Below are 25171 nucleotides of genomic sequence, written 5' to 3'. Positions count from 1 at the left end.
TCAAAATTTCTGCCGTTGCAAAGGACAGAGTCAGACAGATGCACAGGCCAGTTTTTCTAGCAGGCTTGGGATAATCTTTACTGCATGTGGAGAGTATCCTGGAGGGCTGCATCTCACAACTTTGTACGTTTTCCACTGTTGTTGTGTCTTAAGTTTGATTCACATGATTCCCTGTCACTCAGCCCAGCTGGGATATTTTTGCACCCAGATTTCCTTGCTTTAAGTTTCCAATGCTGGGTTAATTAAGGACAATTTATTTTTTGAGGAGTAGAACTGAATCTCTTGTAGGAGCATTGGTCATAAAATTGAATCTCCCTGATGCAGCCATCACAGTGAAACTCTGGCCGGGTTGTCGGAGTTTATTTAAAATGATTAACGTCGTGGTCAATACGCTGTTAAGTGCCTTAACTTTCTACATATACGCACATTCAAAGAAATGTTTATAAGCACTCATGATCATTTGTTCCAGTTTTAACGTAACACTACATTTTTCAAAAATACTTTTTCAATTGATTTTCAGAATAAAATAAATATTTGATATCCTTTAATTAAAAAATACAGGGGTTTTTTCTAGCATGATGATTATACCTGATGCTAAATCTTCAACTCTCTAGACTGTCAATTTGGCATCTGAAGTCTTTCCTCCTGATAATTCATTTATGCACAATTTAGATTTCATTGTAATATAGTTGAATCTATTTAGTGCGGGGCTTTGGACTGAATCTCTTCAAAACAAAACAATTCCAGATAAAAGAACTTGTGTTTTTGGAACTTTCCTAGGAAGAAATTGGTGTCATCTTATGAAATGGTTAAAAGTATTTTACTCAAAATTTAAGGATCTCATCACAAGCAATGCCACCCTTATGCAAAGTGTATTATATCTCATCTTTGAAACAACCACTGGCTTTCCAAAAAAAGGAATATTTATTTATTTATTTATTTTTATTTAAACAGTTTTATATACCGTTGAATAGACAAAAGTCCATCTCTACGGTTCACATTTAAAAACATCAATTACCATTGAAAAAAGAAAAAATACAATATCTCATAAATGTAAAGAACCCTAAAAAACAATATTTATAAAAGTAAGAACTCCTGAAAATGCATCTCAAGATATAAATTATAAAAAGTCCCATGAGTATATGAAATTAAAAGTTCAATTAAGAAATTAAAATCTAAAAACAAAAATTAAAAGTGAAAGTAAAAACAGAATAAAAGTACAGACGTTCTAGATATCTAAAGATTACGTGGGGGTACTACCATTTACTCCGCTCCAAAAGCTTGATGGAATAACCAAGTTTTTAGATCTTTCCTAAATTTCTTCTTATCTTGCTGTAACTCAGATCCGTGGGTATTTCCTTCCAGTATTTAGGGCCTGCAATTGATAGCGCTCGCTCCCTGACTTCACATAGATTTGCAGATTTAATATTCGGGATCGAGAGGAGACCTTTATTTAATGATCTCAAATTACGTTGTGGTACATGTAATCTTATTGCTGTGTTTAACCAGTCTGTCATTTCTCCATACAGAATCTTGTGAATGATACATAAAACTTTAAAAATTATCCTCTGTTCAATCGGGAGCCAATGTAGCTCTCTCAAGATCGGGGTGATATGGTCTCTCTTTCTTGGGTTTGTTAATATACATGCCGCAGTATTTTGTAAAATTTGTAAAGGCCGTAAAGTACTTTTTGGCAAACCCAGCAGCAATGCATTACAGTAGTCTAATCCTGAGAATATCAGTGCTTGTAATACTGTTCTAAAGTTCTCTTGGGAAAGCAAAGGTTTGAGACGTTTCAGCATCATTAATTTACAATAACCTTCCCTAACTTTCTTTGTGATGTGTGCTTGTCCATTAAATTCTGTATCAATATAAAAGCCTAAATTTCTTGTAACATTTACTACTTCAATCCTATTATCATTATTTAAACTTGACTTTGTTCCATCATGTCCCATTTTCCTATCTAAAATGATAAAAACAGTTTTCTCTAAATTCAAGATTAATTTCAATTGTGTTAACACCTGTCTGATTATTTCTAAATACATTTTTATCAGTTTACAAGTCTCAGCAACATCTTTCTCAATGGGGAACAAAATGTGTATTGTAGTATAACAGGAGAACAAGTTTTGTTTTTTTTTAATAATCCAGATCATTTTAAAAGATTTCTTAGTGATAAAATTGTTGTATAAATGATTTTTCCCAAGGATTATAAAGTATATGCTCATGCAAGCATTGTTTTTTCAAACTATAGGTTCTAATTTATTGGTTTGAGCTCAGTCCAGTCATGTCACATCATATTCCTGCCCTCCCCCCCTCAATATTTTTTAACTTGTGCGCCCTGTCGCTACAGGGAATCGAACATGAAAGGAAACTTACCAATAAACATTGAAAACCCTTACTATGAATGCTATAGGGATACCAAGAGGGACCCGGCCTTGAATGCAGATGAAGAAAAATTGCATTAAGCAAAAATAGAAAAGTTTTCCAAAAAAAACCCCAAAAAGGCCAAAGTGAGCTCAGAAACTGCAATGCTGCAGCTCCGTGGAAAAAGAGAGACTGAGAGGGACCCTGCATGGACATGTGGTATAAGGCATGCTGGGCATGCTTAGTGTGGCAAGTCAAAGTTCTAGAAGCTTTGACATAAGTTTTCCGTGTCAGGGCTCCATCTGATGATGTCACACGTGTGCGAGGTCTAACATTCTGCTTGTCCTTGGAGAAAATAGATAAAATTAGGATGATTATATATGATATCTTTTTTATAGAATAGAAGTTTAAAATTAGTTATTTCAGTTGTAGCCTGTTGAAGGGGGAGGGGTCTGCACAGCTTGGGTTCTTAACTGCTGGAGCAAATCTTGAACTGGACCTCAGGTGGTTACTCAGTACTAGGAACATTTTCTCTATTAGTCCTTGTGTGAGTCTCCATTTAGGGAATATCCCAATAAACTGACTTTCCAATCCCAAGTGGTTCCAAACCACTTTGATTTATTTACACTCACTAGGGCAACATAGAATGCATTTCACATAGTGAGTTCCAGGATATTTTGCCTGCTCTTCATGCACGTGTTCTAAAATAGCCACGTCCATGTGGCGTGCCAGGAACCGCGCGCACATGGACATGCGGGGGACTTAAAATCAACCCCCCAATGTATTCGTGAGGGAGAAAGAGCCTGTGTATCTGAGAGAAAGAATGTGTGTGTTTTCTGCTCTTTTTAAATACTTAATTTTTGGAGGGCGAAAAGAACATTTTTTATTTATTGGAATTTTTATTTATCAGAAGTTTTAAAATATTTTATTGGTGTTTGGAAAGTTTTGGATATTCCATTCATTAACTGGTATGAAATATTAATTCTTTTTATGAATATGATTTTACTATTATGATTGTTTTATATTTCTTGATTTTATTTAAAGTTTTATGAATAATGGTAGGGTTTCTATTTTTCCATTGTTGCTCTGCATGTAGAGGCTGGCTTGTTGTGGGTTCCAGTTCAGTTCTTCTCAGCACGTTTCTGTTTATACTTTCTGATCTCTTTATTCTGTATTTGGTGAGGTTCTGTCTATGTTCTGCATATGGGACTGAGGTGAGGGAGGGACATGCCAGTTTTTAAAAATATAGATTGCAGGAGGGAGCTGGACTTTATTTGACAGGCTGGGACAGAGCTGAATTAATCGAGTATGTATGGGGGTGGGGGGGAAGGGGGCAGCACAATAATTGTTCACCCAGGGCAGCAAAAAAGCTAGCACTGGCTCTGCAGGGCACTGTTTATAAGGCACCAATGTGGAACCATGTTAAAGGCCTTGCTAAAATCCAATTATAAAAAAACTCTGTAATTTGTTGGCAGAGGATGTGGTAAAAGCTGTAAGCATAGCTGGGTTTAAAAAATGTTTGGACAAGCTCCAGAAGAAAAGTCTATGAACTATTATTAAGATGGACTTGGGAAAATCCACTGCTTGTCCCTGGGATAAGCAGCATGGAATCTATCAACTTTTAGGGATCCTGCCAAGTACTTGTGAGCTGGATTGGCCACTGTTGGAAACAAGATGCTGGGCTTGATGGATCTTTGGTCTGACCCAGCATGGCAAAACTTATGTTCTTATAGTCTGTTCTTCTCCTTCAGAGATCCTCTGTCGTTGTCCCATGCTTTCTTGATTCTGATATTGTTCTCGTCTCCACTACCACAGGGAGGCTGTTCTGTATGCCCGCTACCCTTTCAGTACAGAAACATTTCCTTAGATACTCCTGAGCCTACCACCTTTCATTCTCTTCCCATGATCACTCAATTTCAGAACCTCTTTTCTGATGAAATAGCCCACCTCCTGTGCATTTATTCCTTGGAAGTATTTAAATGTCTCTATCATATTTCCCCTTCTCCTCTCCCTTTCCTCTAGAATATACATGCTTAGATCTTTAAGGGCCTTCTTTTCCAAGGTTATCGCAGGCTTGCGCTAACAGCACAAGCCTGCGATAGCTTGCGAAGGTAGCACATGCCTGCGCTATCTAAATCGGGGTGGAGTCGGCCCCGGAAGAGGAGGAGTCGGGGCATCACCAGGGCCAACTCCACGAAGACGCCACGGACGGCGAAAAGGTAGGTGCCTTTTCGCGTCCTATTTCGCCCAATAGCTACACCTTCTATGGTGGCGCTATTGAATGCGAAACCGTCAGCGATCGCACCACGGCGGTGCGATCACTGCCGGCTAGCGCAGGACCGCCCCCGCTTGACACCCCCCCCCATTAGCGATATTTTAGAAAATGAGGCCCTAAGTCTGTCTCCATTTGCTTTACAGCAAAGATCAATGACCATTTTCATCGCCACCCTCTAGACTGACTCTATTCAGTTTATGTCCTTTCAAAATTCTCCAGAATTGTACACAGTATACCAAATGAGGTCTCATTAGATAAGCAAAATCATCTCCTTTTCCTGCTGGCTATTCCTCTCTCTATGCATCCCAAGCATCATTCTTGCCTTTGTCGCCACCTTGTCTATTTGTTTGGCTCACCTTCAGATCATCAGATACAATCACCCCTCAATCCTGTTTTTGTTTTGCTCACATAAAAACTGCACCCCCCTATATTGCTCTTCCTCATATTTTCCATACCTTCCAGAACATCTACACTGTTGCGGATTTTAGTATCATCAACAAAAAGGCAAACCTTTCCCAAAAGCCCTGTCATAATATTGCTTACAAAAATGAACAGAACCGTCCTGAGGGACCAATCCCTTCAGCACACCACTGCTAATCCCCCTTTCTTCGGCATGAAATCCATTTACCACTACTTTTTGTCACCTCCCACTTAGCCACTTTCTAAACCAGTCCCTTACTTTGGGGCCCACACCTAAAAGTCATCAATGACAAATATATACTACATCAAGTGCTCTCCCCTAACCTAACTCTCAGGTCAGCCGGTCACAGAAATGAATCAGATTCATCCGACAAGCCCTAGCTCTGGTATAAGCACGCTGGCCTCAGTCCTTGTAGTCATTGGATTCCAGAAACTACACTCCTCTGTTTTAGCAGCAATTTCTTTAATTTATTTATCACTAGGGTCAGACTAACCGGCCTATAGCTCTCATACTCCTCACTTCCACTTTTGTGAAAAGGAACCATCTTTGCCTGTCTCCAGTCTTACCGAATCACTCCCCATGCTATAAAAGCTGAGCCCCCAGAACTTCCCGAAGTTCCCCTAGCACCATTGCTTTATCGGTTTTTAGATTTGCTAGTTTGTCGTGAGCAGTATTCGAAGTCTACCTTGCTTCCATTCCTGTTTGCGGCAGTTTCCTGTAGTCCTTACTCCATGCCCCTTCCTCAGGAAACACTGAACAGAAATATTTGTTAAGTAGTTCCACTTTCTCCTCCTTGGCCCCTACATATTCCCCTCCCCCTCTCCTTTGGAGTCTTACAGTCCCATTTTTGCTCTTCCTTCTGTCACTATTACATCTTTAAAAAAAGGTTGTCGCCCTCTTTTACCGATTAGCAAGCTTTTCTTCCATTTGTACCTCTATTTCCCAGCTTCTCCAGATACTTTTGCCTGCTTTCTCCTTCCTGCTGACCCCCACCAAAATGGACCAGGCCCTGTTCCGTGCGCACTACAGCGCTGCCTTCTAAAGCAGGGGCCAGGGCTCAGTTCAAGGAAGCCCTCCCAGTTTTTGACCTTACACGGATTACCCCGGCCTGCCTGCTCACAAGAACACCTGGGAACCTTTCAGTTCTGCTCACCCCAAGACTGCAGGGAGGGGACAGGCTGCATAGACTCTCTTTTCCTCTCCCTTCTCACGTTCCCCCCTGCACAGCTTTATTCTCAATTTTATATGCTCTATTAAATAATAAAGTGGTTTCCAACCTTTGGTAGCTCTAGCTTGATTTTCTGGCTCAGCACCTTTTTTTCTTATTCTCTTTCCTTATCCCTTGTGTCCACCCTCCTTTTTTTCTTTTTCAGTTTTCTCTTTCCTTCAGTAGTAGATATTTTAATACTTTCTCTTCTTTCTATTCTCTGACCTTGTCTTGCTTTTTTCCCTCTCTCCTCTTCCTACCTGTGCTTTCAAGTTCTTTCTCCTGCACTCTCTCCTCCATTCCTCATCTTCTTCCTTCTGTTATCACTTTGGATCATCTAGTTCTGGTCCTCACTCTTACCATTCTTTTCCTCCTCCCCATGCCCACCATCTCTCTCCCCTTCTTCTCATATTCCCATAATTCAGCTCTCTCCTCCTTGTTATTGCCTTCTACCTCCTCAATCTTGCTCTCTCATTCTCTCTCCCCTCCACTCTTGCTGTTTCATTTAGCTGTCCCATCTTACTCCCCCTGCCTTCCTGTCATACTCCTTGCTTGACCCTCATGCTTTATAGAAACATAGAAATGACAGCAAGCTTTCACACTTATTTTTCTCATACTTATCTGTTACTCTGACCGCTGAGGTCAGGGCCCTTATTGTTAACTTTTTGGTTCTAATTTCCTTCCACCCTCACCAATTGATGTAGAGAGCAGTGCTGGAGCTGCATCAATGTGAAGTATCAAGCCTAATTGGTTAGGGGTAGTAACCGCCACAATAAGCAAGCTACTCCCATGCTTATTTGTTTGCCCAGCCTGTGCAATTTAGTCCTCCTTGGTTGTTGTCTGAATATAAATCCTCTTTTCTTCATTCCCACCTGCCGTTGAAGCAGTGAGCTGCACTGTATATGTATTCAAAGTGAAGTATCAGGCTTGATTGGTCAGGGGTAGTAACCGCCGTAACAAGCAAGCTACTCCCACGCTTAATTGTTTTTCCAGCCTGTGCAATTTAGTTCTTGTTGGTTGTTTGAATAAAAATCCTCTTTTCTTCATTTCCCCTGCCATTGAAGCAGAGAACTGCTTGGATATGCATTGAAAGTGAAGTATCAGGCTAATTTGGTTTTGGGTAGTAACCACTGTAACAAGCAAGCTACTCCCACGCTTATTTGTGAATGCAGATCCTTTTTCCCACATTTCCTCTTGCCATTGAAGCATAGAGCAATGTTGGAGTCGCATTAACTGTGTGTGTGTTTATTGAATAAGGGTAGTAGCCGTCATTCCCTTAAGCCACTCCCATGCCTCTTCATTTCATTCACATCCTCAAGACTTTATGGATCCACAGGGTTTATCCCACACCCTTTTGAAATCCTTCACAGTTTTGGTCTTCACCACTTCTTCCGGAAGGGTGTTCCAGGTATCCACAACGCTCTCCGTGAAGAAATACTTCCTGAGATTGGTTCTGAGTCTTCCTTCCTGGAGTTTTAAATCATGACCCCTGGTTCTGCTGATTTTTTTCCAATGGAAAATGTTTGTCGTTGACTTTGAATCATTAAAACCTTTCAAGTATCTGAAAGACTGTATCATATCACCCCTGTTCCTCCTTTCCTCCAGGGTATACATATTTAGTGTTATGGTTAAGTGGTGTTTGGGTGGATTCTTGGGTACTGTGGTAATGACCATGCCCATGGGGAGGAGCCCCGTGAGGAACCACAGTACTGGGCTAGACTCAGGACGAACAAACACAGAATTAGTTCTTTAATTATACAGCTTGAAGTATACCACCAGAGGTGGCAGTTGTGAGGTAGTCTGGATGTAGCAGTCTCAGGACCCTCGGCAGAGGGGACCCTTCTCACCCCATTGGTATAGGGGGATTCCGATGTAGATTTCCCAGCAAGGCAGTACTGTGGATGAGATAGACTGAGAGTTAGATTACTCACTAGATGGTTGCTGCACATATGCAATTCCACCAGGTTGAGATAAATGGTACAAGCACCGAGGCAGGGAGAGCAGGCCCTCGAGGAGTGTGTACCTGATCCCTGTAAGGCTCCTGAAATAAAGCAGAGGGCCCCCGAGGAGCGGGTACCCAGGTTAGAAATTACCCCGAAGGGCAGAGAAAGAGTTTCCAGCGGCAGCATGGAAGCGGCAGAGTAGCTTAAACCGGCCGAGACCAATCCTTGCTAACTCAATGAGCTAGCAAAACAGTACAGGCTATATACCCGGATGGCGTGACGTCAGTAGAGGGGAAGCCCCCCCAAGGTTCACGCCAATGCTGGAATAAAGACGTGGGTGGCGTGCGTGCACGCACCCTAGTAGGTCCTTGGGAGGAGCATGGCGGGAGGCAGCACCATAGCTGTTCCGGGGACGCTGGAGAGGGCGGCTTGTAGATGCAGCGGTAGCCATTTTCCCAAGGTAAGCAGGAGGAGCCGTGAACAAGGTGAGGCAAATGGGGCGAAGCTGTCTAGCACCAATGGACGCAACATTTAGATTCTTCAATCTCTCCTCATAAGTCATTTGATGAAGACCCTCCACCTTTTTGGTCGCCCTTTTCTGGACCGCCTCCATCCTGTCACTGTCCCTTCAGAGATACGGTCTCCAGAACTGAACACAGTACTCCAGGTGAGGCCTCACCAAGGAACTGTACAAGGGGATACTCACTTCTCTTTTCTTACTCATTATTCCTCTCTCTATGCAGCCTAGCATTCTTCTGGCTTTAGCTATCGCCTTGTCGCATTGTTTCGCCGACTTCAGATCGTTAGACACTATCACCCCAAGGTCTCTCTCCTGCTCCGTGCACAACAGCTCTTCACCCCCTATCGAATACATTTCTTTCAGATTTCCACACCCCATATGCATGACTCTGCACTTCTTGGCATTGAATCTTCTTGGCATTGAATCTCAGCTTCCATAACTTCGACCAGTCTTCCGGCTTCCTTAAATCCCATCTCATTCGCTCCACTCCTTCCGGCATGTCCACTCTGTTGCAGATCTTAGTATCATCCGCAAATAGACAAACCTTACATTCTATCCTGTCCGCGATGTCGCTCACGAAGATATTGAACAGGACTGGTCCCAACACCGACCCTTACAGCACTCCGCTCATCACTGCTTTCTCTTCTGAGTAAGTTCCATTTACCATCACACATTGTCTTCTGACCTTCAACCAGTTTGCTATCCTTGCCACCACCTTGGCACTCACTCCCAAGCTTCTCGTTTTATTCACAAGCCTCCTGTGTGTGGGACTGTATCAAAAGCTTTGCTAAAATCCAAGTAGATGACATCACGTGCTCTTCCTTGATCCAATTCCTTAGTCACCCAATCAAAAAAGTCTATCAGATTCAGCTGACAGAACCTTCCCTTGGTGAAATCATGCTGCCTCTGGTCCAGCAATTCTGCTGCTTGTAGATATTTCACTATTCTTTCCTTCAGCAGCGACTCTAATACTTTTCCCACCACCGAGGTGAGGCTAACCGGCCTGTAGTTACCAGCCTCCTCTCTGCTCCCACTCTTGTGAAGAGGGACCACCGTCGCTCTTCTCCAATCACTCGGCACCACTCCCGTTTCCAGGGATCTATTGAACAGGTCACGCAGCGGAGCCGCCAGCACATCTCTGAGCTCCCTCAGTATCCTGGGATGATCCTCATCAGGCCCCATGGCTTTGTCCACTTTCAGTTTTCCTAGCTCTTCCCATACATTCGGTTCCGTAATTGGAGTTTTATCCATTCCACTCCCCTCCAGTTTCTTATTAACTAGCAACGGTCCTTCTCCAGGATCTACTTTAGTGAACACCAAACTGGAGTATTTGTTTAATATTTCTGCCATTTCTTCATCTGTCTCCACCCATTGATCCTTTTCACCTTTCAGTTTCACTATACCACTTTGAACTTTTTTCCTTGCTCTGATGTATCTGAAAATGTTTTGTCACCTCGCTTTACCTCTTTGGCAATCCTTTCTTCCGCTTGACTTTCCACTTTCTTGATTACTTTCTTCCTCTCCCTCAGTTTTACCAGATATTCTTCCTTGTGATCCTCCCTTTGGGATCTTTTATATTTCTTAAACGCTGTTCTTTTAACTTTTATTTTATCAGCCACCTCCTTTGTGAACCAGATAGGTTTCATTCTCTTCTTGCTTTTCTTTACTTTTCTAATATATATATTAGTTGCTTCAGTAATTTCTTCTTTTAGTTTGGCCCATTGTTGTTCCACATCTCTCTCGTTCTCCCATCCTTCTTGTTCTTCCTCCAGGTACTTCCCCATTTCAACAAAGTCTGTATTTTTGAAACACAAAACTCGGGTCTTCGTGCTTCTTCTCCGTATCCTATTAGTGATATGAAACCATACCGTTTGATGATCACTGGTGCTGAGGTGGGCACCCACCTGGACATTAGAGACATTATCTTCATTAGTGAGCACTAACTCGAGTATAGCTCCCTCCCTCGTATGCTCCATTACCATTTGTTTGAACAGAGCCCCTTGCAGGGCATCCACTATCTCTCTACTACAGTTAGATTCTGCAGAAGGGATTCTCCAGTTTACATCCGGTAGATTGAAATCTCCAACAATCACCACTTCACCCTTCTTACTCATCTTCTGGATGTCTTCAATCACATCTCTGTCTAGTACTTCTATTTGATTTGGAGGCCTGTAAACCACACCAATAAAAATGGATGCACCATCATCTTTTTTTAGGACGGCCCATAGTGCTTCTTCTTTGCCCCATTTTCCCTGCAGCTCAGATGCTTGGATATTGTTTTTGACATAAAGAGCCACTCCTCCCCCTTTTCTGTCATCTCTGTCTTCCCTTAAGTTATATCCCTGTATGGTAGTATCCCAATCATGTGAATCCGTGAACCACGTCTCCGTGACAGCAACAATGTCCAAGTCCGTCTCTACCATTAGGGCTTGCAGGTCTGGGATTTTATTGCCCAAACTACGAGCATTTGTGCACATATCTTTCCAGCTATTCTGGTATACGTTAATGCTTTTCTTGAACTCTTTATGTGGCTTTCTCCTCTAGTTACCCCTCCCAGCCAGTGGTGTAGCTACAGGTGGGCCTGGGTGGGCAGAGGCCCACCCAAATCGTTTTTCCAGGATGCTGCAGCGATGCAGCCAATACCGTCTCAGGAGTCAGGGCAGGCAATCAGAATCGGTGGCAGCCGCAGCGCTAAGTTCGGCAATTGGCAGGAGCGGCAGCAGCGGCAGTGGTGCGTAAAAGCCACAAGTTTGCCCCACAAAAGCCGCAAGTTTGTTTGAGGCCAGGGCTGGGCTGCACTGCCCAAGAGGAGTCTGTAAGCACCGTGCATGACGCAATTTGGTCAGAGAGGTGGAGCAGGTAGGCAGCCGAGCAGACTGCACAGCATGCACACACCTCGTAGGAGCAAGAGAAGTGCGGTGAGCGAGGCAGGCCTGGCGGGACACTCTGGCTGCCTTGCTTGCAGCACCCTGACCGCACATCACGATTGCAGGTGAACAATGATAAAGGGGGTAAAGAAGCTCTCATCTGATCTGGCAGTAATGAAAGAGGTACCTTCCTGAAGCCGGATGGAGGAGTGGAAGGGAGGAGGAAGGGAAGGAGGCCGCCGGCGATATGCTGAGTCAGCACATCTCCCCCCTTCTCCATCCAACTTCAGAAAGGTACCTTTCACTACTGAGGAGGGGGAGGGGGGTTAAAGATGTGCTTAAGTGTGAGGAGGAGGCTGGAGCTGGGCTGGGGGGGAGGGGAGCAGAGGGGGCTCGAGTGTTTAGTGCCCTTCCATGTTAACCTTGGACCCAGCCAAAAATTAATTTCTGGCTACGCCCCTGCTCCCAGCACTCACCCTCTCCCCTCACTAGTTCCCCTCCCCCTTCACATACACTGAGTTTCTCTCTTCCCCCTCCTTTGATCTTTCACTCACTCACATATGCATATTTTCTTTTGCCCACTCCTCTACTAAGATCCAAGCAGGCCTGGAGAGGAAGACACTGCTTCCCCATTCCTTCTGGCTGTCACAACAAACCAGAGAATTAGCAGCAGACCTTCCTCCTACCTTGGAATCAGACCCAGTGCCTGTCATCTATGCAGCACACATGGAGAAATGTGATAGCTTGGCTTAGAGGAAAAGGTGATTTCTAGGATCCAAAGATCCTGGGTACTCTCCCAGAGACCAAGAGACAGGCTACCCAAGTCAAACCCAGAGTGTTCCCAGGTATGCTTACGAGCCAGGCAGAAAGGCATCAGCTGACATGCTGAACTACCTCGATTTACCTGCAGCACTGTACGTCCATCTTTTTTTTTTGTCATAAAGGAAGCAAGTGGAAGGAGGGAGAGGGGGGAGTGATCACCTTAGGTCTCCTGACTGAATCCATATCCAGGACAACACCATAGCAGAACGGGAGGCAATACAGGAAGAAGGATGGGCAGCAACCCCGTTGTTCTTGTTTTTAATGAACCTTTCTCTTCGAGAACAGAGGGAGAATGTGCCATCAGTAGCTCCTGCTACCAGATCCACCAAATGAACAAAGTCACCTGGAACCACTTAGTGCTTGACCCATTGGTGTGGGAACTCAGACTCCAACTGAGTCAGTTTCCAAGAGGAAAGAGAGAATCAGTCCTACCAGGACATTTGCCCTAAATTCCCCAAGTCTCAATCTATGCTCCTCTGGGAACCTGGACCTAAAGCCTTCCCAGAAGTGGCCTACTCCTAGCTGCAGCACCGGTTTGCATCATCTGCTGGAGACAGAGAAATACTGAATGCAGTACCAAACTCCTAGGGAGGAGTTAGGTTAGCTTTGAGCTTTCTCTGTCTCCATCTGCTGGCAAGAGGGACATAACCCTCTTACCTGGTGTGGTCTGGCATGGACAATAAGGTAATTAGTTTTCCTGAAATTCAGAACTCTGAACCTTTGAATAAACCACCACTACCTGTGGATCCCAGGTGATCTCCCACTGTGACATCAGAAACTCCCCATTTGAAACTATAAAGTTCAGGGTTACACCCTCACACTGGTTCCGTACCAGCTGCTGCAGACAATCTAGGACAATGGTTTCCAAACTTTTAGCCAGTGTGACCCCATTTTAGCATTTGAAAATTCACATAACCCCAGAGAATAAACAAAATAAATTTGTAGGTATACAATCCCCCTCCAACAATCACTCCACTCTCACCATTCCCACACTCCAGTTGGTCCTTTTTCTCAACCTCCTCCCCTTCCAGAGGACCCCCTCACTCAACCTCCATTCCTCCAGCGGAACCCCTCTTCCATCCACCAACTCCTACTTCCCCAGCCCATCCCTTCTCTCACTTTGTTCGGCTCTTTTTGCAGCCTCCAAGTTGATCTTCCCTCAATCCAAGCTTCTTAGAATCCCCAACATATCTTTTGTCATTCCCTAACTTCTCATCCCTCCTAACTCATCCCCATCTCCTCTATTTCACCTTCTCCCCCAACCTTTCTCTTAACACACTCCCAGCTGAACCTTTCTCATCTCCAACTCCTCTTACATTCCGGAGTCAACCTTCTCATTACCCCTCTCTCCCTCCCCAGTTAATCCCTTATCTAACCCACATGTCCCTCCTGCCTCTGATTTCTCCCTTCAAACAGCCCCTCCTCCAAACTTTTCCCTGGTCGGGATCAGCAGCATCCTTTTCCTTTGGACCCTGGTGGGACAAGAGGACAGGCTGCTATCAGGAGCAATATTTTTCTCTTGAGAAGGTTAATTGTCACCGTTCAACTCTCCTAACCCATCAGTCTCCACCAGTTTATGCATACTCAGCTCTTCCTTTCCCTTCTGGCTGGTCCCAAGCCTGACTGTGATCTGTAAGCAGCAACAGCATTAGTAATGAAAGTCAGAACTGGGCCTGTGAGGTATTGCAAGCTCACAGGCCCTGCAGTGGCCCCAATTCCTCCTCCTGCAGGGCTTCCTGTTACCACAAACTCGTGTGCTGCAGGGCCTGTGAATGAGCGCTGGCTCACAGGCCTCATGCTGACTTCCCTTACTAATGCTGTTGCTGCTGCTGGCCGTGTCTGTTGCTATTTGAGGCACTTGTGATCCCATTTAGGGTCCTGACCCCAACTTTGGGAAGCCCTAATCTAGGGTCTCCCTGCTTCTAGATGAAACTGCAGCCAGGATATCCCAATCAACATCTGGCAGATTGAAATCACCTAACAATTGTACCTCCCCTTTCATAACAATTCTGTGAATGTCATCAATTAAATCTATCCACGAGTTCTGTCTATGAAGGAGATTAAATAAAAATGGATGTTCCATTCTCTCTTTCCAGATTAAACCACAGTACCTCCTTACCTCGTAAGCCTTGCAGATCTGTTGCTGCACTATTATATATATATATATATATATATATATATATATAGTTCCACTATCCCTCCCTTTCTTCCCACCCTGTCCTAAAGGCCTCCAATGTAGCAGCTGTTAAAGCCAACCTCATGTCAAAAGATCAAGTTGAGTACTAGAGAATGTAATAAGGAAAAAAATCTGTATAGTATTTTCCCAGTCAAGGTAAATCATTTTTTGAACATATCTAAGGGAATATCTGATGGACACTGTAAAAACCACCCTGAGTCATTACCTCTTTTATCTACCTATGACTAAGCATGGAGCAGCAGACTACAACCCTGGGAAACCAAGGTTCAAATCCCACTGTTGCTCCTTGTGACCTTGGGCAAGTCACTTTGCCCTCCATTGCCTCAGGTACAAAATTAGGTTGTAAGTCCTGTGGGGGATAGGGAAATACCTCCAGTACCTGAATGTAAACCGCTTTGATGTGCACTTTAAAGTGCCGAAACGTGGACTATAAATAAAAGGAGATAATACATTTGTTAACGGCTTGCAAGTCTATACTGTCTTGGAAAGCCCAAAGGAAGACCTTGCTGTGTGATCCTCTCAGTAATGTTTGTCCTGGACCCGAGACTGGACATCAACATTGTTTTTTCTCCCAACAGGGATTCTATTAGGACAAAAGAAATCAATTTACTCACCGTCCCACCAGACCAATCCAGATGCATGGGTTTTTTCCCTTACCAGCAGATGGAAACAAGGATAAAAAGCTTTGCTGGACTGAGTCCATATAAGGACCTGCAGCCTCTCAGTATTTCTGTCTCCACCAAATGGCAGGGGTGTCAAACCCTGTAGTCTGACAAAGGGGTCCCAGGGTGAAGGAGAATTGGGTTACCCCCACCTAGTTGAACAGGGATGAGCAGAGGGTGGGGTGGGGGAAGTGACCTCTGGCTACCTTGATCCCAGTTAATGAGGGGGCACTGATAACCAGTGGCACTGATTCCCTATTTTCACCTCTCCTCTCTTTCCTTAAACTTGGGCTGTAGGTTGGTGCTTAGGTGCAAGAATACTCTTCCAGCAATTCTCAGGAACATATCCTTGATTTTGATTTTCTGTTTGCCGAGTTTGCTTTAAAATAAAAAACAAAAAGCATGACGGCAGAAAGCTGCAGCTAGGAGAGAGGTTTGTGGTGCGGGATCTGGAGGCAGGGCCTGTAGAAATGGCAGAGGTGTGTGGGTAAGCTCCAGATTAGGTGTTTGTCAGTCACATGGTGTGGCAATATGACATTCACCTCAGAACACAGGAAATAAATACCAGCAGCAAGTGTACTTCTGTCAGGTCTATGTCAGGCCTGCACTGGAGGCGGAGAGGGCTGTTCGGGGGAATCTCCATCAAGGGACACAGTCAGATAGTCCTCAAGTAGCAAGGGGAAGAACTGAGGTTGGCTCTGTCGGAAAGGGATGGGCAGGGGGAACCAGGCAGAGCAGGGTTGGCAGCCATCTTGGATTCTGCTTCTGATACTGAGAGACAGCAAGGAGACCTTTGTAGAGCCCCCGGTGCTTTCTCCTGTGGGAGACCCAGTTATTCAGCAGAAGGAAATAGTTCCAGACCTCAGGGTGGAGGATGAGGGTAGACCATTAGCCTCAGTAGTCTTCTCGCCAGCAATTATCAGCCTTTTTGCAGGTGCAAGTAAATCTAGGCCTTCAAAGACTTCTCCTTCAATTCCTTCTCAACCCAAGAAACCCGTTATGAGTTGGACCCAGAGGGGGTATGACGTCCTTTTCTTTGGTGAAGAGGTTCCTGAGGGATTTGGCTGCCTGAGAGGAACTGGACTGCAAGCTAGAAAGGAGTTCTCTGGAGGACTTTCTGGCTTGCTGTCATCTCCTCTGGGTAGCAGGATATGACCCACAGGTGATTAAATGGTTTATAAGAGGAGCTTCCACCCATGCTTATGCAGGCCCTGGCAGAACTGGGCATTAAAGAACTGCAAGCATAGTAAGACCTTATTTTAGAAGTTCTCCGCGGGCCCAACCAAGGCATTCTTTTTTCACAGTGTGAAGATCTTGGTTTCTGCAGAATGGGAAACTCCGCAGGTAGGGTTGAAAGTGGAAAGAGCTATGGCAAAGCCAGTTTTTTAGGTCTCTGCATTGGTGCTCCAAGCAGTGGTTTGTGGTAGTTATATGTCCAGGGTGTGTTTGCACTGTGCTCACAGAAAACAAAGTGAAGAGACAGGAAGCCGGCCTAGTCTTTACAACAGATTATATATATGATCTCATTAGGATCTTGGCCAGGGGTATGGGAGCCTCTGTTTTAGCATGGTATTTGCTATGGCTACACAACTGGTCAGCGGACATCTGGTCTAAGTCAAAGTTGGAGAAGTTTCCTTTTCAGGGTAGGCTTCATTTTGGAGAGGATGTGGAGAAGCTAGTAAAGCATTTGGGCAAATCGAAATTCCAGAAGTTGCTCATGAACAAGCCCAAGGGTGCTCATAGGGGATTTCCCAGTAGACTGAAATTTAGAGAAGCGAGGTCCAACTGTCCAGGATTGGAAGCAAGTCTCAGCCCTTTCATGCAGGTTGAACAGGCATTAGGGAGTGTTAGCAGAACCACAGGAAGCAGTAAAGGGGCAGACTGAAATTCTAAGTTTTACTCTCCCCCTCAACTGATAGGGGGGCCAATTGACCCAATTTTATGGAGTGTGGATCTACATTATTACAGACCGGTGGGTACTATCAATACCACGGGACAACTATGCATCAGAATGTGTTTGCCTGGTAGGGGATGCATTCATGCTATGCCTGTCATTTCAAAAAGAAAAGAGCAGAAGTAAGGGATACTCTGGTTTGCCATCTCCAGTTGGCAGCAATGGGGACAGCGCCAAAGGGAGAATGGCATCGGGGTCATTATTCAATTTTCTAGTGCCAAAGAAGGTATATTCAAGCCCTTTCTGGACTTGAAGCAGGTGAATGCATCTTAAGCACCCCATTTTTGCTGGAATCCTCCATTTGCTGATTGTTGTAGTGAGAGAGTTTCTAACATCCCTAGACCTTTCAGAGGCATATCTGCACATTCTGATTAGATGGGATCAGATTCCTCACATTTGCTGCCCTGGAGGTTCATTACCAGTTTCAGACCCTTCCATTTGGGTTAGTGACAGTACAGAGAACCTTTACCAAGGTGATGATGTTACGTTTCGGCAGTGCTCTGCCGGGAAGGAGTATTAGTGCATCCTTACCTCGACAACTGGATGAAAGGGCCGAAAGCAGAGGAGGAAGGTTGTCGAGCAACGATTAATTCAGCTATTGGAGCAGCTTGGTTGGGTCATCAATTTTCCAAAAAGCAGAGTCCAGCCCTCTCAAGGGCTGGAGAATCTCAGAGCACATTTATATACATTACAAGGGAAAGTGTTCGCCATGAAAGAAAGGATGAAAAAGCTTCAAAAGCAGATCTGCAGACTTCTGGGATGCAAATTTCCACAGCTTGGGATAATCTCAAAGTTCTGGCTTCAATGGCATAGACTCTGGCTTTAGTTCCTTGGGAAGGCACACATATGAGGCCATTGCAGGCAGCTCTGCTTTCATGATTGAATTCTCATTCTCAAGATTATGAGATTCGATTATCTCTTCAAGAAGTGATCAGGACAGCCTGCAGTGCTGGCTCGCCATTTGGAATTTGTCCAAAGGGAGGATGATCTAGAGCCTCTGAAATGGAAAGTAGTGATAACAGATATGAGTTTCAGTGGCTGGGGCACTCAACTGTTAGGGACATAGGCACCATGTTCCATAAATCTCTTGGAAACAAGAGCAATCAGAAGATCCTTGGAGTTTCTATTCCTAGACCAGGGATAGCAGTGTGTGTGCTATCAGACAATAGGAAAGTGATGGCGTACAAATATTGGCAATGTGGAACCAAAAGTGCAGCAGTGTCATGTTCAAATAGGATGAAAAGCATCTGCAGGTGCTTTCAGTATCCCACATTGCAGAGTCGAAAAATGTTCAGGCAGACTTCTTGAGCAGACATGTTTTAGATCCAGAATAGGAACTATCCAACAAGGCCTACTCCATGATTGTGTCTCGATGGAGAGAACCTCAGGTGGATCTGCTGATGAGCTGAAGTAATGCCAAACATCATTTTATAGTTGCATAAGAGAACTGGGGTCTACGGTCTGACTCAGACATGGCCTCCAGAGGGTCTGCTGTATGTTTTCCCTCCTTGGTTGTGTTATCAATAAAATAGAGTAGCATTGGGGTTATTTATTTATTTATTTATTTAAAATTCTTATATGCTGCACTTTCAATTTGTATTAGTCAGGGTAGTTTACAGAGTAGCTTAAATTTCCATAGTTTGTGGAATTCATAAGGCTCAGTGTATAGGAACCATTGAGACTTAGTCAGCTTCTGGATTTCCTACATCAGGATCAGGTAGGCTTTGACCAGCAAGCTCACTTTTGTCTCATAGCCTGGCTTTTGAATGGAGAAGGCTAAGAAGCAGGGGATATTCATAACAAGTGGTTTCCACTTTACTATAAACCAGAAAGAAGTTGTTGGCTCATATCCAGATTTCAATGGTATTTGAATAGTGCTGTTCAGAGATGAAGGTTTCTCCTGTAGGGGCATTGGTTCTGGCTATTTTCTCCTTTTTGCAGAAAGGCTTGGCTCTTAACTCTCTCAAAGTGCAGATGGTGGGTCTATCTTGCTAGAGGAAAAATTCAAAGCACCATGGTGCCTCATGTAGCTGAGGTCAGATTTTTAAGAGGGGTAAGCATCTCAGGCCTCCCTTCAGGATGGTTCCCTCTTGGGATCTCAACTTTGTGTTAGAGGCTTTGTGTAAGGTGCCTTTTGAATCATCAGAGAAGCTTCGCTGAAGGATCTTACACTATATGTATGTAAGATCCTTTTGGTGGCAATCTGTTCTGCCTGGCATATTTCGAGTTGCAGGCCTTATGCTGCAGGGATCCTTTCCTGAAATTTTCCTAGGAAGAAATCTTATTCATACAGTGCCTCTTTCTTGCCAAAAATGGCACTTTTTCAGATGAAGCAGATGGTGGAATTGCTGTCTTTCAAGTCAGATTCAGGAAATAAATCTCTTCATGTGCTAGATGGCCATAGGGTGCTTCTAAGTTATGTAAAGTTGACTAATGCCTTTCGCAGATGTAAGCATCTGTTTGTGTTAGTCAATGGTCACAAGGAGGAGAAAGCTACTATTTCCTGATAGATTAAGGAGGCCATTACTATAGCATATGTTTGCAAGGGACTGGTGATTCCTAAGAGTCTTAGGGCACAATCGATTAGGGCTCTAGCAACCTCATGAACACATACCAGCCAGTGTCTGCACAGGACATTTGCAAAGTAGCAACTTGGTCCCCTTGCACTGTTTTCCCCCAAACATTATCATTTGGACATGCAGGTTACAGATGTAGCCTCACTTGAGATGAGCATATTAACAGCATGTCTTTCAGGTTCCCTCCTATGCTGAGAGCAACCTGTGTACATCCCATCAATCTGGAATGGTCTGCTTGGACAATGAGGAAGGTCAAATTAAGTTATTTATTTACTAGTTTTCAATCCTTGATCTACCAGCCTCATCCACATTGCCACCCCTTGAACATGTATCCTGCTCATCTGTATACATAGTCTCAGCATCTTATATCATATAGCATTGCTTTTTATGGTGGTCAAATATCTTTAGAAAAGTTCAATTTGTTTCAGGAGGGGGGATTATATGTGGCTAGCTTTGATCAGATTTACTATAAGAGGCTGCAGGCGGCACAGTTCCTTAAGGGGCTCAATGTCCTGCAAAGCTTGGGCTCTCTTTCTCCAGCTGCTGGGAGGGAAGAAAAACCCATGCATCTGGCTTGGTGTAGTAGGACTCAAGGAAAATAAATCATCAATTATACTACCTACTATTACCATTGCAACTGTTTAGATTTTTCTTGCACCTCCAATGCATGCTCTCATGGCAGAATTGTGCTTGCAATTTCCCTGTCAATTCATTATCAAATCAAATGGAACTCATTACTTTTTTTTTTGATCCATCTCACATGTTTCTTCAGGGTAAATCTGTTTATGACGAGGTGGCATTAATTATGAACTGAACCTTGTTAGGTAGCTGAATTTTGTGAAGCACGCTTCTATAATGTAACACTGGGGAGTGATCCTCATCAGACTTATTTTCTTTCTGTTCCCATCTGCATTAAGTTAACACTAATGGGCAGTTTGTTTAGTTTTCCCTATTTAAATTATAGTAGGAAAAGGAAGATTGGTTCTTACCTGCTAATTTTCAGTACTGTAGTACCACACCTCAGGCCAGACTCCGTTTTACCTCCCTTCAAGCAGATGGAGACAGAAAGTTTTACTGACACTAAACTTAACTGGGGGTAGCATCTGCACTCCATCAGTATTGACCTGTAACTAAGCTAAGATAAAAAAAATAGTACCGCAACCCTCGCCAACCACACAGAAGAAAAACACTGAATCTGAACAAGCCTTATAACCAAATACATGTTCAGCCATCACCTGAGCCGGAAATCCATTTGAAAATACTTCAGCATATATATATATATGAACAGCACCAATCAAGCGGACTCTCCAAAGGCAGGCAGGTCTCTGGCCTAATCTGTAGTCCTACAACAATGAAAATTAACAGGTAAGAACCAGTTTTCCTTTCCCTATAAGTACCCAGATCAGTCCAGACGCCTAGGATGTACCAAAGCTTCCCTAAAGTAGATGGGACTGGAAGTCCCACTCCCAGTACTCTCTCCAAAACTGAAACTCTGGTGTCCAGACATCCTGACAATAATGCCTGGAGAAAGTATGTAAAGAGTTCCAAATAGCCACCCTATAAATCTCTAGTGGTGACACTAAATGACATTCAGCCCAGGTTGGCGCTTGTGACTGTCGAGTGAGCTGTCAGACCCTGATGCACCGAGCAGCCCATGCAAACATGTGCCGAGACTGGCCTCTTTCAGCCATCATGTGATGGTCGCTTTTGAAGTTTTCTGCCCTTTCTTCGCACCACTTCAAAGAACAAAAAGATGATCGGAAACTCTGAAACTGTTCGTGACTTCCAGCTACCATAACAGTGCCACCTCAGATCCAGACCCCTTAACTCCTTATTCAATGGAATCGTCCTATCCAAGTTCAGGAAAGCCGGTAACTCCATTGTCTGGTTCAAGTGAAAAGAGGAAACAACCTTTGGAAGGAAAGGTGGCACTGTCCGCAAAGAGACACCAGAATCCAAAAACAAAAGGAAAGGTTCTCTACATGACAGGGCCTGTAACTCTGAAATCCGCCTAGCCAAAACAAATTACCACCAGCGGCACAACTTTTAAAGTAAGATCCTTCACCATTTGCCCTGTGTAGCATTTTGAATGGTGCCCCACCCAAAGCTTTAAGAACCAAGTTTAAGCGCCATAGAGAACAAGCTTTCTGCACCTGGGGTGGGGGCGCAAATGTTTGGCCCCTCTCTCAATAAAACGTAGAGCCAGATGCGCAGCCAGAGATGCACCGTACCTCTTGCCCCTAAGGTACACCAAGGCGGCTATCTGGACTCTTAACTAGTTGAAAGCCAAGCCTTTTGCAGCCCTTGCTGCAAACAGGACAAAATGTGGGGCACCAAAGCCCAAAAGGGATCCACTCTATGCTCCTTGCACCAAAATCTCAATCACCTTCTACACCCACACAAGCTAGGGAGGTGGACTTCTTTCTTGCTTGTCACAGAGTGGTAACAACATCCTCCAGATAACCCTTTTCTCGTAGGTGCCTCCTCTCAAAAGCCAAGCAGCAAAGAGAAGTGAGGAGCCTGATCCAAAAATATAGGACCCTGGTGGAGCAGATTGGGAAGGTGAGCCAGACGTAGCGGGCCGTCCACTGCAAGTGACTAAATCCGTGAACCACAGCTGGCGAGGTCATTCTGGTGCCACCAGAACCACAGGCGCCGGATGAAGCTCTATCCTTTACAAGACTGCCCACCAGCGGCCCCGGCGGAAACATATAGAACTGCTTGCGACCAAAGCATTAACCCTTTCTACCCCATGCTCTCTCCATCGGCTGAAGAATCTCAGAGCCTTGGCATTGTTGTACATTGCCATGAGGTCCATGCACAGTATTCCGCACCTGTGAGGAATCAGGAGCATGACCTCCTCTAACTCCCCCCACTCCCTGGGATCCAACTGTTGGTGACTAAGGAAATTCACTTGGGCAATGTCTAACCCCGCTATGTGGGTAGCTGCCAACATTTCCAGGTGGCACTCTGCCCAGTGGACTAACTCCTGTGCCTCCTGCACTACCGCCCAACTCTGCCAGTTGATGTAAGCCACCACCATCGCATTGTCTGATAACAGTCTCACTGGCTTACAAGAGGTAAGAAGACCTGCAATGCCAGACAGTCTGCTCTAGTCTATAGATAGTTGGACCAAGATGTCTCCAACGCAGACCAGAGTCCCTGTGTGTTGTGATGGATGACACACGGAAGACACGTCAGGCAGAGTTCTCAGGAAGGCACCCCAAACGCTGTCCGAGTGCTCTTTTTATTATACAAAGTTTACAGAATTCCACAGCGTATTCAGCATACTATTTGTTATACTGCTACGTACTAATGCAGGCTGCCTGCGTGCTACGTGCATGCCTTCATTGCTATTGGTTACTACATCTTATACTGTGCGCGTGATAGCCTTGTGCCAGTTTCTGGGTGAAGCAAGCAACCTCCTCGTGAAGAAGTGGGGGCTGTCTGTGAGCCTAAGATAAGGAAGTGCAGAGATCTGAGGAATGCTGACGCAGTCAAGCTCAGTGTGTGTTTAGTGCAGATAAGGAAGTACAGAGAGATCTGAGAATTGTCGATGCAGCCAGGCCCAGTGTGGTCTGCCAGCTACTGAGCAAAGGCTTTTTCTCCACACCTGTGCCACTTGAGCCTGACACACAGCCCCCCCCCCCCCCCCCCCCCCCAACTGGAGAGGCTGGCATCGGTTGTGACCTCTATCTAATTTGGAACCTCCAAGGGCATCCCCTGGTTCAAAACTGTCCCAACATAGCCATCAATCCAGACTTGCCCTGGCACATTCCACAAGAGACAGTGGCAGATGAAATTGCTCTGAGACTGGACTCCACCTGGAGAGCAAGGCCGACTGAAGAGGCTACATATGAACGAAGGCCCCAGGGACAAAATTCCACAGTGGAAGCCATAGACCCAAGAACCTGCAGATAATCCCAGACCCTGGGAACCGGATTGCTTAGCAATCTGCCGGTCTGTCCCTGGATCTTGACAATCCGCTCCTTGGTGAGAGAAACTCTTCCAAGCCTGGAGTCGAAGCATGCTCCCAGGCACTTGAGTACTTTAGATGGTACTAGCTGGCTCTTAGGGAAATTCACAACTGTAAGCACTGCAGTACTACTGTCACAGACCAAACGACAGAGGTCCTTCTGACTTTGCACAAATCAACCAGTCATCCAAATATGGGTGGACCAGGACACCCTCCTGCCAAAGAGCTGAAGCTACCACCACCATCATCTTTGTAAAGGTCCTTTGTGCTGTTGCCAGTCTGAATGGCAGGGCGCAAAACTGAAAATGATTTCTGAGGATGAGAAACCTTTGATGATCCGGATGACTTGGAATGTGGAGAAAGGCCTCTGTCAAATCTAGAGAAGCCAAAATCTGCCCCTTGTGCACTGCAGTGATCACGGACCTCAGCGTTTCCATTTGAAAATGAGGTACCTTGAGTGCCAGATTCACGTTCTTTAAATCCAGAATCGGACAAAAGGTGTCATCCTTCTTTGGGACCACAAAATAAATTGAATACCTTCCTAATCCTCTTTCCTCAACCGGCACAGGTACCAAGGCTCCCAGACGTAGGCAATTGATGGTTTCCCGAACCACTCGCTTTTTCTGCAAGTAAATGCAAGGGGACCTCATGAACAAATCTTTTAGCAGCTGAGAAAATTCTTAAGCGTAACTGTGTTCTATCACACTTAGAACCCATTGATCAGACGTGATCTTGGACCACTCCGAGAAAAGATGTTAACAGACCTCTGATGTGTTTAACAGATGAGTGGGCCGGTCTCGCTTCATTGAGAGGACTCAGCACCAGGGGTTCTCTGACTAGAGCCATTTCTGACCAGTCTCTGGCCTCGAAAGGACTGGGTCCAAGACTGCTGCCTCCCGGCTCCTTGCCTCTGACCTCCACCTGAAGCAGAGACTGACAGGAACACCAGCTTGACTGGAAACTAGATCGTGTCGAAGAGCAGCTTCTGCCGAGCGTCAGCTTGTCCGCCAGCAGCTTGTGCCCTTTAGACTCAAGAGAAGCTTCACCAACTGCTTCAAGTCCTCTCCAAAAAGCAACTTCCCCTTAAACAGAAGCGATCCCAGTGAGACTTAGACCAAACATCCGCAGAACAGTTCCTTAACCACAGAAGCCTTCTGGTGGAAACTTGCAGACATCACTGATTGAGAGAAAGTGCATATAAGATCATACAAGGCAACTACCCTGTAGGCCACAACGGCCTCTAACCGATCGACCTGCCACACTTCCTCCGGAGATGATTTGTCAGACTGCAATTGCTGCACCCAGCGTAATCCAGCCCAAAGCATAAAACTGCTACACAGCACTGCGCATGCCCAACACCAAAACCTCAAAGATCTTGAGATGCACC

Source organism: Rhinatrema bivittatum, chromosome 7 (genome assembly GCF_901001135.1).
Source record: "Rhinatrema bivittatum chromosome 7, aRhiBiv1.1, whole genome shotgun sequence".
NCBI classification, from domain to species: Eukaryota; Metazoa; Chordata; class Amphibia; order Gymnophiona; family Rhinatrematidae; genus Rhinatrema; species Rhinatrema bivittatum.
The sequence above is the reverse complement of the archived record's forward strand: the minus strand, read 5'-3'. Positions refer to the sequence as shown.